We start from the raw sequence: 12,040 nt of genomic DNA, 5'->3' as shown, positions 1-12,040 counted from the left end.
GGGGCACATCAACTCATCTAGATATTTGCCTAGTTTTACAACAGGCTACATAAAAAGCACTAGCGAAGTCAGTACAAACTAAAATTTCATACAGACAAAATGAGAAAGTAAGCAATTTTTCAGTAATAGTGTGTTGTGACCTGTATTTTTATGTCTGATTTTTGTAAGCAAGTAGTTTTTAAGTGAGGTGAAATTTGGGGTTCACAAGATGAATCAGACTTTTGAAAGGGGTACAGTTGTCTGGCAAGGTTGAGAACCACTGGAATGGAGGACTGCTTATTATCTACTCAAAAGACTAGGTTGTGGGGAGGAAGGTCAGAACAGCTCTGACAGAATATGTTAGGCCCAAGTAGCACAGAAGAGAAAATGACATAAGATGGGGTAAAGTTGCCCAGCATTCCTGGTAAACACGCCCAGCCCCAAAAGATGAATCTCATAAATGTCAGCGAAAGGAATGCTATGCCACACGAGGCACATCTGCAAAGCAAGTGGAGGTGCAATCCCTCTCTTTCTTAAGTATTAATAATATTAATAAAAGTACTGTACAAGTCATTTAATCTTACTTTCCCCCGTCAAGAGCACCAAGATATAACATCTTCTAAAAGCTGAAGAGAGCACAGATTTTGACGCAGCGGTTCCCTTACAGTACATGGTGCATTCAACCTTTGTGGAAGTTTTGGCTGTGTGCAGTGTCAAGAATTAAATTTAATTCAGGTTAATTGGGTTGGAGGCACTGTTTACCACGCCATTAATACTGAAGCTATTGTAGGAACCTAGGTTATAATTCACACATGACTGTCTTAGAGAATTCTAGCAATATCTTTCTTGTTTGACTTGCTGAGTGAAAATGAGCAAACATACATGGTAGAATCCAGATCAGTGCATTACATATCATTTGGTGGTCTTTCAGTTGTTGATTGCTTTCTCCATCATAAGGTCTTTGATTTTAATCGGATCATTGTGTGCACATATGGATATTCCTGGTGGCCTAACCAGTGAACATAATTAAAAGAAATGATTGGCTTTCACTTTAAGCAAACATCTGGTTTTACTTGAAACAAGATGACTTAGCTGTTTCAGAAACATTCTTGTAACCCTGGATTCACATTTTCATCTTAAAATATATATTTTCTCTGTTCAAGCAGCATGTTAATGTAAACACTATATATAACTGACAACCAAAATTTTTAGAAGTATTTGGTGCTCTGAGCATTAGTGAAACCACAAGAATTATTACATTTTTGATTTGATCTCTGTAAATCTGTTTCAACAGTCACTCTGATTTAAACAATTATTCTGATTTATACTCCAAGAGCTATAATTTGCAGAAAATGTAACCATGTGAAAACATGTTTTTGTATAGTATATCTTGGCAACGTTGTTTTGTTGTGATGTCATTGCCTTAGATTTCATGGAAACACTGAGGGAATAGAAGGAAAAACAAGACCCACTCTTTGATGTACATTCGCAGATCCCCTTTCTCCACCCTTAAAAAGTTCTAATGTCCTTTTTCCATCGTGACACCAAGTTTTCTGTTATTACTCGAATGACACTATAGAGAGAAATATATTCAAGACCTTTATGAAAAGTATTTAATTGGGGAGAAAAAAGGACTTTATCACTTTACACTTCCTTATTGTTGTCAGTTAAAAAACATTGTTTGTATAATTGGCCATTTTAAGATCTAGGGATGCTTTGGTTTCATAGCTTTACAGTGCCAGACTCTAAACAATTAAATACACACATACACACAGCATACACCAAAAGGAGAAAATGAAATTTCTCCCCATTTATCAACAGTAGAAGTAACATTCGAACTTTCGCCATTAGAGTTCTATCTAATCTGGCTTATTGTAACATCTGAGGGAAGATGACTGGGCTTTATTAAACCAATAGCTCTCATTCACTTCATCACATCTGCTATTTCTTAAAATAAAATAAAATAAAATAAAATAAATACAAGGTTATTAAGAGTAGCCCTTCATTATAAAAAGCATACGTTACAGATATGTACAATAGAATGAAAAATGGTGAAGGAAAATGTATTCATATGGAAGCAATCCATCTAGATACACCTAGATGTAGTACATGGGGATTTCCAGTGCTATTAAAAAGGTTATCCCTAGTACAAGATATTAAAAATATGCCTTTTGTGATTTAGGGACTTTAAACATCATCCAGTTTTTTCCCTAAAGAAAAAAAAAGTAGGCGAGTCATATTCTGAATCCTTGTTAAAGAGCTTGACATTTCTCTTTTCTCCCTAGCACTGACAAGAAAAACAGAGCCGGAGTTTGCCGTCCAAATGTGCTCCAACAAAGAAACAAAACACAACCCTTGCTAAATCCATTCTCCCCAATGCATTTGTGAGTGTGAAGCTTGAAAAGTAGAAGATTTTTCATATCTGTTTAGTTGGAGGCCACACGCATGAATAGTCCCACTGGGCCACATTCTGGTCTCACTTACACCACAGCAAATCAATGGCAATATTATTGCTTTCAGTGGAATTTTCACCCGAGTAAGTCTTGCAGAATCAGGTCTCTTAAGTTCTGACCCCCTGAACACTGCTGGGCACAGGGCTTTACTTTTGCGAGTAGTCCCATTTGACTCAGGGGGCATATTACTTTATACTGGGCGTGCTTCATTGATTTCTACGGGAGTACTCAAATAATAAGCACTGTACCTAGTAGTAAGTGTTGCAGGATCGGGTCCTTTAATTTATTCTTTATTTTTCAAACAGTCAAAAACTGGGTTTTATCATGCCTGGGTGTATAGATATATATATTCGCTATTAAGAGGTAACACTATTTAATCTAACTTTTCAAATCTACTTTTCAATCTATTTTTTTAAACTTCATTTTGTGAATTGGCAACTGTTTCAGCCCCACCTGCAAAAGTAAATGAGCAAAACGTACATTGGACATGACCTCAGCACTAGTCATATATCATGCTATAGCCATTCAAGGCAATGTTTTATAAATCTCTACAGCTATATCCATATATTTGAGTAATTTACCATATTTCCTCCAAAGATGCCAATCACTGACTGTGTCTCGAGTAAATTTCATTCTTGGCATAATAAATAAAATTAATGTTTGGGTATTAAGAAGAGTTGCTGTAAATTATTGCTCCCTCTTTTGGGACTATTACTTTAGCAGTTGGTGTAGGAAATGAAGTAGTTTTTGGTGTAAGAAACAGAGAGAGATGTAGAGTAGATATGAAACTAGGCTTTAAACTGAATCTCAGTCTGCTTCCATGTTAGTCATTTCAAGGTCTGCTGCAGGTGGTCTTCACACAGAAGCTCAAATGAGTCCATTTGTGCCAAAGCTCGGGATGGGGATGGGGAGGGGTGGATGGTAGAAACGTTAACAGGGAACAATAAAGCTTTCATACTCAGGAGGGAGTGAAGAATCAAGCTGAGTAGCTTGGAAAATCATTAACAAGTAGATGGAAGCAGTATGTCAAAATCATGTCTGATTAGAAAGGGAAGAACAGCCCTTTTCTATTTTGCAATTGGTAGGAGAACTGAAGGTCACTGGTAGCTGTTCAAATAGGCATTGCTTTGTTATTTTGTTTTGTTTTGTTTTTTTTTTACATTGCTTAAATACTGACCATAAATAACAACATTAAAAAGAAAGAGGCCCCAAAACCAGAGAAAAGAACATACTTTAATTTTTTGGCAGTTTTGCTTCCACTCCAGGTTTAAATTCAGGTTCACTTTTAATTTGGATCACATCCACATTTAAATGCCTTCATTTCTGTTGCTTTCTCTGCAAACCCATCACCTCCTTTAAGTCATTTGTCCTCTCTCTACCCTCCTGACTCTAATTATTGGTGGTGAAAATTCTGGCCCCATTGAAATCAATAGGGCCATGAGATTACTTGTGAAATGAGTCTTGCAGAACAGAGTGCAATTGGGGAAGTGAGGGAATAGCCTTTGATGTTGTCAAGAAGGCACTCAGCAACTAAAAGGAAAGTTGGCCCATGGGCAGATATAGATATTTGCAAATGAAAAGAGGACAGCATTGTTGATCAGCAATGGAAACCACTTACTTTAAAAGCCTCAAGCTCAGAAAATTGTCCACTTTCAAACTGTACTTTAAGTTAGCTCAGTCATGACTTTACTTTATAGCCCTGGCAGCATATTGTCACACTGCTCCAGGAGTGGATTGGGAATCATACTGTGACTCAAAGGAGCAAGAGGAGACTCAGGTCTTATGAGTCTACTTACGTGAATAGGAGCTACTACTGCATCCCTTTGCGGAAACAAAAAGAAGTTTGTTCCTTCTTCAGTTCAGCAATAGCAATTAAGCATGCCTTCAGTAGAGCTGCCCATATGCTGAAAGTTGAGCACATACTTAAGTACTTTGCAGAGTCATGGCCTATATCTTCTGTCTTTAAATTACCTTCTTCCAGCTTTTATTCAAAATGCCAAGATTCAAAATGGCTTCAATCAATCCCCAAGAGAGCCTGAACACTGACTCAGAATGACGGATATACTTCGAGGTAAAAATTTTAGGAGTTTTCACCCAGAAGATGCTTCTGTGGCTGCTGCAGATGCTGACGTTGCTTTTTGGCAATGACACTCCTGAGTAACTAGCAAGTGGAACGTCATTTCCACAGCGTGGAAGGGAATCCTCTTAGCATGAATGCCATTGCACCAGAAGCCTTATTCAGGGCTCAGGAACAAACGATCCCAATGTGCAGAAAGAATAGCAAATATGGCAGGTGACAAGTTCGGCTTAACAGAGAAATCTTCGGTGAGCTTAAACACAAAAAGGAAGCTTACAAGAAGTGGAAACTTGGACAGATGAACATGGAGGAGTATAAAAATATTGCTCGAGCATGCTGGGGTGTAATCAGGAAGGCCAAAGCACAATTGGAGTTGCAGCCAGCATGGTATGTGAAGGGTCACAAGAAGGGTTTCTACAGGTATCTTAGCAATAAGAAGAAGGTCAGAGAAAGTGTGGGACCCTTACTGAATGGGGGAGGCAACCTAGTGACAGATGATGTGGAAAAAGCTGCTTTTTTTGCCTCGGTCTTCACAGACAAGGTCAGCTCCCAGACTGCTGCTCTGGGCAACACAGTATGGGGAGGAGGTGAGCAGCCCTCAGTGATGAAAGAAAAGGTTAAGGACTATTTAGGAAAGCTGGACATGCACAAGTCCGTGGGTCCGGATCTAATGCATCCGAGGGTAATGAGGGAGTTGGCTGATGTGATTGCAGAGCCATTGGCCATTTTCTTTGAAAACTCAGGGCACTCAGAGGAGTTCCCGGATGACTGGAAAAAGGCTAATGTCGTGCCCATCTTTAAAAAAGGTATCAAGGAGAATCCAGTGAACTACAGACTGGTCAGCAACACCTCAGTAAAAAAAAATCATGGATCAGATCCTCAAGGAATCCATTTTGAAGCACTTGGAGAAGAGCAAGGCGATCAGGAACAGTCAACATGGATTCATCAAGGGCAAGTCATGCCTGACCAACCTGATTGCCTTCTATGATGAGAAAACTGGCTTTGTGGACATAGGGAAAGAGGTGGATGTGATATATCTTGACTTTAGCAAAGCTTTTGCTATGGCCTGCCACAGTATTTTTGCCAGCAAGTTAAAAAAGTATGGATTGGACGAATGGACTATAAAGTGGATAAAAAGCTGGTTAGATCATCGGGTTCATCAGGTAGTTGGCAGCCCATATCAAGTAGAGTGCCCCAGGGGTCAGTCCTGGGGCCGTTTTGGTCAACATCTTCATTAATGATCTGGATGATGGGATGGATTGCACCCTTAGCAAGTTTGCAGATGATTCTAAGCTGGGAGGAGAAATAGATACACTGGAGGGTAGGGATAGGGTCCAGAGTGACTAAGACAAATTGGAGGATTGGGCCAAAAGAAATATAATGAGGTTCAACCAGGACAAATTCAGAGCCCTGCACATAGGATGGAGGAATCCTATGCACTGCTACAGACTGGGGACCAACTGGCTAAGCAGCAGTTCTGCAGAAAAGGACCTGGGGAATACAATGGATGAGAAGGTGGATATGAGTCAACAGTGTGCCCTTGTTGCCAAGAAGGCTAATGGCATATTGGGCTGCATTAGTAGGAGGATTGCCAGCAGATCAATGGAAGTGATTATTCCCCTCTATTCGGCACTGGTGAGGCCACATCTGGAGTATTGCATCCAGTTTTGGGCCTCCCACTACAGAAAGTATGTGGACAAATTGGAGAGAGTCCGGGGAGGGCAACAAAAATGGTTAGGGGGCTAGGGCACATGAATTACAAGGAGAATCTAAGGGAACTGGGGTTATTTAGTTTGCAGAAGAGAAGAGTGAGGGGAGATTTAATAACAGCCTTCAACTACCTGAAGGGGGATTCCAAAGAGGATGGAGCTCGGCTGTTCTCAGTGGTAGCAGATGACAGAACAAGGAGCAATGTTCTCACTTTGCAGTAGGGTAGGTCTAGGTTGAATATTAGGAAAAACTATTTCAGTAGGAGGGTGGTGAAGTACTGGAATGGGTGACCTAGGGACGTGGTGGAATTTCCATCCTTAGAGGTTTTTAAGGGTCGGCTTGATGAATCCCTGGCTGGGATGATTTAGTTGGGGTTGGTCCTGCTTTGACTAGATGACCTCCTGAGGTCTCTTCCAAACCTAATCTTCTATGATTCCATGATTTAGTGTGGCGCTTAAGAGCCATGACTGGCAGAAAATGGAGTGAAAGACCAAAAAGGTCATTCATATTTTGTTAAATGTAGGGTTGAAGTTGTTATTCTTGTAGATAGAACAATGGTTATGGCTACACAAAAACTGGGAAAACCATAATACTTGTGGAACTAAGGGGCAACGTTATGGCATCAATATATGATCACTACGGGTACTATTATCACATTATTATGTAGTCAGTGACCAAGAAGGGTACCTACCTGTTCTTCTCATGCATTGCTGTCACTGGGTGGGGGCACCCAGCATGTCGTGCACAAGACAAAATGTAGCTGGATGAAGTAATTGTGAATAACTTGTGCCAAGACACAAGTTTGCCTGAGATCTGTTGTTCCCTAGTGTTTCCAGTTGAAAAAATGAACATTTAAACCTTGCAAAAGTGAAGTCAGTGGAGTCACACAAGGGATGTATTCGGCCCACTGCAAATAAAGAGCTGGAAGTTTCCTTTTCATAACCTATTATGCATTTAAGGTGAAATTCACTCCTCATGCACCCAGACCAAGTGTCCAGGTTCTGTGAAAGGGCATTTCAAAGCTGCTCAGCATTGGCCTCCCTCTGCTACTGTTGAAGTCAATAGTAAACCACTCTTTGATTTTAGAATTAAAACAACACTGAGATTATAATCTGAGTTAGGGCTTGTCCACACACAAAAATGGCACTCCTTTAACCATATCCATATAGTTAAAGCCGTACAACCCTCCCTATTGTAGACACATTTATATGGGGATAAGTGTGCTTATAGTGATATAACTTATTCTCATGTAGGAAGGGGAATAAGCTGTACTGGTATATGGCACCTTTATATCAGTATAACTGCATCTACACTACGAGTTGTACCATATATCTATATTAGTAAAAAAATCTCACCCCTAATCAACATAGTTATGCCAGTACAAAACTGTGTAGATCAGGCATTAATTTTTCAAAGAAAAGGATACATTGAGAATAGTCTGACATAGAATTTAGGACCCTGTTATCAATGCACTTCATATATTCATAGATTCCAAGGCCAGAAGGGATTACTGTGATCACCTAGTCTTACCTCCTGTATAAACATGGGCCATAGAACTTCACCATGTAATTACATGCTTAACTTTAAACACACACTAAAGACCCAGTGACTTCATTGAATAAAAGTTAAGTACTTTGCATAACTGGGGCCATAGTTACCTTTTTTGATAAGGTCATCTATCTCTGTTGTATTTGAGCTCCTCATAGTATTCCGATTGGATATTTTTTTTCTGTATATGTCTTTTTTAATTAGTGTAACTGAATAGTATTATTCAGTTTCTTCCTTTGGGGGTAGGGTCTCATTTGATCATGCTTGACTCTCTTATCAACAATTGTGTTTATTCAATGCAATCATATACTTTTTCAAAGTTTCTGGTTCTGACTCTTTTGTCATTTAAAAATATGATGGCTCTTTTTGGATCTGTTTACCATAGCATTTTATGTGAGATGGTTGATTTCTGACATCAGTGGTTATCAATGATTGTGCTGTTGATGTAGTTCCCATTTTTGACTTGCAGATTTTTCTTTTTAGGTGTATTAGCAGTCACAATTGCATATGCAAACTCTAGTGACTTTGCTGTGACCTGTCTTTTAGGAAATGGATTGAGACATCTGACACATTTCACATATGTTGCCAAACGGCCATTGACAACTGTAAGTGACTTTGCACCAGGATTGGATTCAAACTGATGACTTAACACGTTGATACTTTCACCTCTATTACCAATCTTGTGAGCCATTCTAGTCCTTACATTAATTGTACCCTATACATTACATTATCTATCTGAAATACACATACAAAAATACTTAAAGAAATAAATCTGATCAAAGAAGACATTTTCCAAGTACTCAACCAAAATATATAGAAAACGACAATGAAGCCTTTTCAGAGAGAACTGCTGGAGAGAAACTTATACTGCATCAAAAGTTAAAATACAATGCAAAATTGAACTACTTGAGATATATTAAATGGCTGCATATTTTACATACCAAACCACAAAGTATTTTATAAAACAATAGCACCCTCTTCATTAAAGAAACAGACCTGTCAAAAGAACACATTTTTATACGCAGCGAGGGTTTGGATTTAACAGATTTCCCCCTTGTATATTTTTGTGTGGTGGTTGCTAAGTAAAATATATATACTTCAGAATATTTGCTTACTTGTGGAATGGGAAATTTCCACACTTTAGTGATTTAAGCACTGATTTTAATGTAATCAAAAAAACCCTCAGGCAACACTTAACGTCACTCAGTCTGTGCAACAACAGCCTTTGTTCATTTAGGTCCTTGTCCAGTTCCCACTCAGTTCAAACGGAGTCTTTCCATTGATTTCAATGGGAGTTAAACTGAGCCTTTCAGTCCCTAGTGGAGCAAGCTTCTGACTTGCTTGTTGACCAAAGTTCATCCTAGGTCCAGAAGGACAACTCTGGAAGGTTTACGACCTCTTCCTTTTTTGTTTCTTTTTGATGCAGGTGGATTAATAATAGAAGAAATCAGTCATCAGAAGGAAGCACATTGGCTTAGATTCACAGAGAAAATTAGGTGCGGTGATGCTGAGCACTGTGTCTGACTTTTAGGCACTAACAAAACCACTAGGATTCCCAAAGCCTGAGTTTGGAGCCTAGGCTCCCTATACAGTGAATGGGGAGAGATAGGCACCTTAGAATGGGATTAATAAAAGCCAGCATGCTGAGGGGGAGCTACCTAAACCAGCCAATGGGAAATGCCAAGCCAAGCCCCACCCTCCTCACAGAGATAGACACCTAAATCCAGGCTGCAGGGAGGCACCTTCCTCTGCTTGGGATTTTCAACTGCAAACCCTGTGTTGGAGTTAGGTGCCTACACCATTTTTTTGGGTGAGGGAGGGAAGAGAGAAGGAGCGCCCTCATAACTCTTACCCCACCTGTGATGGTATTCACCTGGGATGTGGGAGACACCCCCTCCCACCCCAGTTCAAATCCCCCCTCCTCCTGAGAGGGAAGAAGGGATTTGAACAGGGATCACCACATTTCAATTGTGTGCCCTAACCAAAGGGAAATGACATATTCTGTTGGGGGCTTCCTCAGTCGCTCCTGTTGACGCTGTTCCACTGTGCGGAGAGAAACGAGAGAGATAGCAAGAGAATAACCCTGTAGCCTGGTAATTAGAGCTCTCAGGTGAGAGAACCAGGATCCAGTCCCCCTGTTCCAATGACTTTTTAAAAATTATTTATCCAGAGTTGAACAGCTTCAACAAGAAAGATGGATTGCGGCCTGCATAAGACTATCCCATCGCCCAGTGGCCAGGGCACTCACCTGAGAAGTAGCAGATCTTTGTTTAAATCCCTTCTCCCCTTCAGATGTGGGGGGAGGGATTTGAACCAGCAATCTCCCTATCCAAGGTGAGCACCTTAACTACGGGGCTAAAAGCTATGAAGGAGATCCCTCCCGCTCCCCAGGAGCTTTGTGTAAGCTCAGCTACAGGAGCTTTGGATCACTATGAACACACTCACTGGATTGGACCCTCCAGGTGAGTTAGGCAGAGGAACGCCTATCTTACCCTCATTCATGAATCACCCTGGGGTGAGGTGTCGTGATGCCTAGTGTGAGGATGCAGTGTACATGCTCAGAATCAGAAACATAAGAGCCCAGGGATCTTTTTCTGCAAAAATGTAGGCACCGAGCAAGTTTTGGTGCCTCAACGTTTTGGGGGCAGCTAAGTGTGAATTCCAGTCGGGCCTGATTCTGGGATTTAGAGTTCTAAAGTGGCAATTAGGTGCCTAAGTCCTTTTGTGAATCCAGCCCATTGTAAAATAATTTATCATTTAAAGAGATTGATAGATTTACTATAGACAGCATGTTTCTATTTTGTGCACTATGGAATCTTCCTGGGCTTTCCAAGGGTTTTTTTTCTTTATGGTTCTTACTTAACAAGGCTACCTTTTGCTTTCAGCTCCTGATTTCTAAGGCCTGCTTTGCTTGGGATTCTTATATATTTGCTGTACAGTTATACTAAAATTATCAGAGAAACATTACACCAGTATACAATGATGGTCACCTATCGTGGCATTCTTGCCATGATTATTGCTTTAGGCCAAGATATTCCAAAGTGAGTAGTAGAACTGAGCACAAATCAGAACTTCTGTCCTGTGGAACATTCTGGCATCTCAACGTTTGTTTTCATTCCAAATAGAGATAAAATTTCCAAATTTTGTGTGGATTAGAAATTGTGAAAATTTTGATTTGGAAATGTTGACACATTCTTTCAATTCCCAAAACTGACCTGAAATGCTTTGTTTTGAGTCAGTTCAATAGGAAACTTCATTTTCCCATAATGACACATTGTCTCATGGGAGTTGTAGTTCAGGAACCTGATGCCCCATTCTCCTTTATTAGCCAGTCTCCCTGGTTGAACTACATCTCCCATAATGCACTGAGATTCATGTGACTTCTATGATGCACCACACAACTCAGTCAGAAGGAAATCTGCATTACATTATGGGAGATGTAGTCCTTCAGGGAGGCTGGCCAATAGGAGAGAATGGAGACCTGAACTACAACTCCCATAAGGCAGCACTAATAAAGAAATGCAAAATGTTGAGTTGAACTGATTCAAAACAAAATATATCAGGTCAGTTCAAAAATGATTTATTCTGAATGCGGTTGATTCAACTTGACGTACATCATTTACATTTTCCTGATGGAAAATCAAAAACTTTTGAAGGCATATTTAGATTTTCTGGAAACTTCATTCCCCCCCGCCCCCAGAAAATCATTTCAGTGGAAAAAATTTGACTAGCTCCAGTGACTAGTGGTTTTTGGCTCCCTCAGATTTTGGTTGCTCAAATTGCAATACCTGGAGGTATTCAGTGCTTTCTGAAAATCAAGTCCCTTTAAAGTGGCTTAAGTTGGACACCCAAACACTGAGGTATCCCAAACCACTGTCACTCTTGCAAATCTTGCTCCTAACGTAATACAAAAACAAGGCAATTATGAAGGGAAGAAAATTGTTTTAAAAAGTAATGTTTTATTTTTAGCAACTTCCTAAACATAGTGCAAGTGATCAGAGTTTATACACTGCATCAGTGTACCAAATATGTGGCTTAGAAAAACCTTGATTACATTGGCCTCATTAGCACTACAAAAGTGATTTGTCCTTCCTTGGTATTCACCCCTTCTTGTCAACTGTTGAGAATAGCCCACTTCCACCTTAATTAAACTGGCTCGTTAGCACTGACCCCCCATTTGGTAAGGCAACTCCCATCTTTTCATGTGCTGTGTATTTATAGCCTGCCCTACTTTATTTTCCATTCCATGCATCTGATGAAGTGGGTTTTAGCC

This window comes from Eretmochelys imbricata, chromosome 3, assembly GCF_965152235.1.
Source record: "Eretmochelys imbricata isolate rEreImb1 chromosome 3, rEreImb1.hap1, whole genome shotgun sequence".
Classification (NCBI taxonomy): Eukaryota; Metazoa; Chordata; order Testudines; family Cheloniidae; genus Eretmochelys; species Eretmochelys imbricata.
This window is presented reverse-complemented; position numbering follows the sequence as displayed.